Source organism: Trichechus manatus, unplaced genomic scaffold, assembly GCF_000243295.1.
Source record: "Trichechus manatus latirostris isolate Lorelei unplaced genomic scaffold, TriManLat1.0 scaffold00049, whole genome shotgun sequence".
In the NCBI taxonomy this organism is placed as follows: domain Eukaryota; kingdom Metazoa; phylum Chordata; class Mammalia; order Sirenia; family Trichechidae; genus Trichechus; species Trichechus manatus.
In genome coordinates this window covers 14,888,870-14,893,989 of record NW_004443985.1, presented here as the reverse complement: position 1 = coordinate 14,893,989, position 5,120 = coordinate 14,888,870, and the positions used below count along the sequence as shown (strand labels likewise).

The following is a 5,120-nucleotide window of genomic DNA, read 5'->3' as shown; positions in this document are numbered from 1 at the left end:
TAAACATGATTGGAGGGTGGGTAGTTTTTTAACACTGTAGAGTGAAAACCAACATGGAGCATATTACATAAAAAGGAGGAAAAGGCAAGTGTCCAAACTAGTGAAAAATGAATCTGTTCTTTTCTGAGAAGTTTGTGAGAACATTAGCTAATCCCAGGGCTTGGCTAACACGTGCAATTTGAATGATCTAGTTGTTTATTGGAAAAGAGTTACATAGAGCATGCTTATCTGTTTTTTAATATGAAAAATATATGGCTATTCAGAATTCTTATAAAGAGAAGAACTATTGAAAATGTAACTGTAGAAGGCAAATCAGATAATACAGATGAAAAACTAGGACTGTTTATGATCTTAGGGAGATAAATAAAAACAATTTTCCATAGAACTGGACCTGAAGGGTATAGACATTTAAGCATTGAAAGGGAAATTCTATGGACAGGCCAGAGATAAAAAGCCAGCATTAAAAAAAATATGTACGTAAATATATATTGGGAAGCACTATCAAAAGGTAATTCCACCAAAGCAAGTCTCTTTTTGGTCATTGAAATACAAAAATTATATAAGAATTGAAAATAAGGACACATTACTATGGATGAGCATAAGATTTTGTTTATCTGTAGTATTAGCTTATAATAGTTTAAAAAATAATTTATAGTTTTAAGTGTTAAGGTCGTGGTGTAGTTGAATGAGGAAAGGCTTTAAATTAGCCAGGCCTGGGTTCAAACCCTGGTTCTGCTACTCCCGTATTTCCCTGGACAAGTCATTTAATTCTTCTGAGACATCTTCCTGATCTTTAAAATACGAATAATAGGTTTGTTAAGGGATGAAAGGGGATGACTCACAACTGGCTGACAGATAGTAAGAACTAAAAAAAAAAGTCAATATTACTGCTATATTTGTTGTAATAAAGTACAGCATGAGTAATAGTCAAAAGCAGAGAAAAGGAAATGCTTGAACACTTAACAATTACTGCAGCTCTGTCACTAAGTTTGGAGCCCTGGTGACACAGTAGTTAAGAGATTTTGCTGCTAACCAAAAGGTTGGCAGTTCGAATCCACCAAGTTGCTCCTTGGAAACCCTATGGGGCTGTTACTCTGTCCTATAGGGTCACTGAGTTGAAATGGACTCCACAGCAATGGGTTTCATCAGTTTTGGTCTGTAAGTTCAGAAAAACTTTTGTACTCCATTTTCTGCCATCCTAGAGGAGGAATACTCAGAGCAATGGTCTCACAAAGCTTTATTTCTGATTGAAGACTGCACAATAATCCATAAGTAGGAGAATTGTTGACTATGATTAGTCTCTTCTGTCGGACGAGTATGATGTGAAAGTTGCTATGGACATCCTGAAAGAACTGGCAGCCTTAATGCCCAGCGCAGCAGGCCAGGAGAAGCAGAGAGACAATGAGCACTGGTACAGGACAAAGAAGAAATGGAGCCAGAGCTGAGAGCAAGACTGAGATAGAGAGCATAAGTGGAGACACCGGTCCCCTTCTCGATCACATTCCAGGGCCTGGTAGAGAAGTAAAGGGAAGTCTAGATATTGGTCCAGGAACAGAAGTCAAAGTCCCCCCCAAAAACCAGGACAAGTATGGGGAGAGGAATCTGGACAGATTGAGGGATAAGTATGTGAACCACCCTCCCCTAGAGGAGCCCACCATCGGGAGCGTTTACAATGGCAAAGTTACCAGCATCATGTTCTTTGAGTGTTTTGTGCAGCTGGAGGGACTAGGGAAGTATTGGTGCATATTTCTGAGATCCAGAGGAAAGGTCTCATGGCCAGTATGGCTGATGTGGTGAGCAAAGGTATGGCTGATGTGGTGAGCAAAGGCCAGAGGGTCAAGGTCAAAGTTCTGTCCTTCACTGGGACCAAGACCAGACTAAGTGTGAAGGATGTGGATCAAGAGACTGGAGAAGATCTGAACAGAAATCAATGCTGAAATCTTGTTGGGGTGACCAATAAGGAGACCTCAATGTGGAATCCTGACAGACCCACTCATCTCTCCCTCCTCAGTGCCCTTGAAGTGGAGGATGACTTACTGGAGCTAAAGTGCTTCACCCGCACCTTTGTTACTGCAAAATGCGGATCTAAGCTGCCTGCCGCAAAAGCCAATATTGAGACGGGTGAGGCGAGCAGCAAGAGGGTTTTATTGTATATCGATACACAGGATACAGAGGGGAATGAGCTCCTCCAGAAAACCTGTCTGCTCGAATTGGAGACTGGCTGAAGGTTTTATACAGGCAGGATTATAGTTTCTCTTTGCGGTGGTCATGATTGTCACATCCCAGATGAGTTAACCTCTTACTGGCAATCCTTGAGGGTTATCGATTTGTTTTACCACCCACCAAGGAGAAACTTTAGTTAAACTTTTATAGGGAGTGGAATAGAAGGGGAGAGAAAGAAGAAGAAATATCATGAGATAAAGTTGGGGGCTAGTAATGGTGGGAATCAGTTATTCTGCGGTGGTGATAATTGAGCTTATGCAGCCTGTTCCGTCTTTGATCCAGACAAGTGAGAGTTCAAACAGATGATTGTTGCCAATGCCCTTTCTGAAGAAGAGTTTCCAGACTTTGATGAAGAGACCAGCATTCTCCCTAAGGTTGAATGATAAAGATAAAGACCTTGAGATTGAACTGGTTGAGGTAGAGCCTCCATTCCTGAGGAAGGACAACAAACGAAGCATGGGCATGAGCCCCATGAAAATCGTTAAGAGCCCAGATGGCTCCCTCTCCCAGGCAGCCATGATGCAGAGTGCTTTGGTTAAAGAAAGGTGGGAACTCAAGCAAGCCCAACGGGAAGCTGAGATGAATTCTATTCGTATGGAACTCAGCAAATACTGGGTTGATCCTTCGCCTGATGTGGAGGGCAGGCAGATTGCTGCCAACATGAGGGGTATTGGGATGATGCTCAATGACATTCCTAAGTGGAAGAAGCATGCCTTTGGGGGCAACAGTGTCTTATGGGAAAAAGACCCAGATGTCAATCATTGAGCAGAGGGAGAGTCTGCCCATCTACAAACTCAAGGAGCAGCTGCTCCAGGCTGTCCATGGCAAGCAGATCCTGATTGGACGGAGTGCATGGGAGAAAAATTCTCACCAATGTGCTCTTTGGATTGTTGAAAAAAATGGTTCAGAAACAGCAGGACACGAAGCTGATTGTCACCTCAGCCATCTTGGATGCAGTGAAGTTTTCTCATTACTTGTATGAAGCGATCCCTTTCAAAATCTCAGGTAGAGTCTATCCAGTGAATGTGATGGACACAGAGGAATCTGAGACAGATTATCTGGATGCCAGCTTGATCGCTGTCATGCAGAGCCACTTAACAGTACCACCAGGTGATATCCTGATCTTCTTGATGGGTCAGGAGGAGACCGACACTTCCTGTGAGATCGTGTGTGAGCTAATGAAATCCCTGGCACCTGATGTTTGAGTTAATTATCCTCCAGGTGTACTCCACCCTTCTCAGTGAGATGCAGACCTGAATCTTTGACCCTGCTCCATCTGGCAGCAGAAAGGTTGTGTTTGCCACCAACATCACGGAGACATCGCTGACTATCGATTGTATCTACTACATGGTGGACCCTGGATTTGTGAAGCAGAAAGTATGTAATTACAAGACAGGAATTGAGCAGCTCTTTGGTGATGCCTGTTTCTCAGGCTCAGGCAAAGCAATGAGCTGGCAGAGATGGGAGAACGGGCCCAGGGAAGGGCTACAGGCTGTACATGGAACGTGCCTACCGAGTCGAAATGCTCACCACCAACGTGTTGGGAATGCCGAGAACCAACTTAGCAAGCACAGTGCTCTCTCTCAAGGCCATAGGCATCGATGACCTGCTGTCCTTCGACTTCCTGGGTGCCCGACCAATGGAAACCTTGATCACAGCCATTGAGTAGTTGTACATGCTGGGAGCTCTGGATGACAAGGGCCTGCTCACTCGCCTTGGCCACAGGATGGCAGAGTGCCCTCTGGAGCCAATTCCGTGCAAAATGCTGATCATGCCTGTGCATCTCGGATGCAATAAGGAAATGCTGACCACCGTGAATGCGCTATCTGTGCAGAATGTCTTCTACCGGTCGAAGGGTAAACAAGTCCTCGAGAATCAGAAGAAGGCCAAATTCCACCAGACAGAAGGGGACCACCTCACCCTGCTGGCTGCATACAACTCCTGGAAAGACAAATTCTCCAGTGCATAGTGCATATGAGAACTTTATCCAGTCTTATTCCCTGCACCAGGCCCAGGATATCCACAAGAGATGTTAGGCATAGTGGGCAGACACAAACTGGATGTCGTCTCCTGTGGTAAGCCCACAGTCCCTGTGCAGAAGGCCATCTTCAATGGATTCTTCTGGAACGCTGCCAGGAAAGACCTACAGGAGGGTCACCAGACACTGACTGACCAGCAGGTGGTCTACATCTGTCCTAGTGCAGTCTTCAGCAGACAACTGGAATGGGTGGTGTACCACGAGCTGGTGCTGACCACAAAGGAGTACATGCGTAAGGGCACCACCATCGATCCCTGGTGGCTTGTGGAGTTTGCCTCAGCCTTCAAGGGCTCTGACTTTACCAAGCTAAGCAAGCAGAAGCAGCAGCATTTTGAGCCCCTATACAACCGCTATGAGAAGCCCAGTGCCTGGAAGAATATCCTGGCCCTTCCAGCGGCGCTAAAGGGTAAGACTTGACTTTTTGTCTCTCCTGCTGCGGTATCCCTCCCAGGCTTGGACTTACTCTTACTGATAAAAGAGCTGGCCCTGAGAATACAGCTACCCTGTGACTGAATATCATAAATGGACATTTTCTAAACTTGACTCTCATTTCTTCCCTGGTGGTAAAATAGAAACAGGGATATAAGCCTGGCTTTAGCCTCAGCTCCCAGCACACTAAGTCACTGAGGCCATTCGGGGGCTCACAGCCAACACTTCTCCTCTTCCTGACCTACCCCGGTCTTTAGTAACTCTTAGCCAAGAAAATCAGCATTTGGCTAGAGAAAATAGTCTGATTTCCTGTCCAGATTCTGTTGTAGGTAAAAACAAAACAAAAACGGAGTAAAAAAGGGACAGTTAGAGTATATTACATTTCTTGAATGCCTGCAACCTGCTTTTGCAATCACTTTTATGCCAAAGG

At 45.0% G+C, this 5,120-nt stretch overlaps 1 pseudogene; it reads left to right on the top strand.

Annotated features, from left to right (window-relative positions):
• The first annotated feature begins 1,304 nt into the window (after positions 1–1,304).
• Positions 1,305–4,664, top strand: LOC101346655 (ATP-dependent RNA helicase DHX8 pseudogene; annotated as a pseudogene).
• The last annotated feature ends 456 nt before the right edge of the window (positions 4,665–5,120 follow it).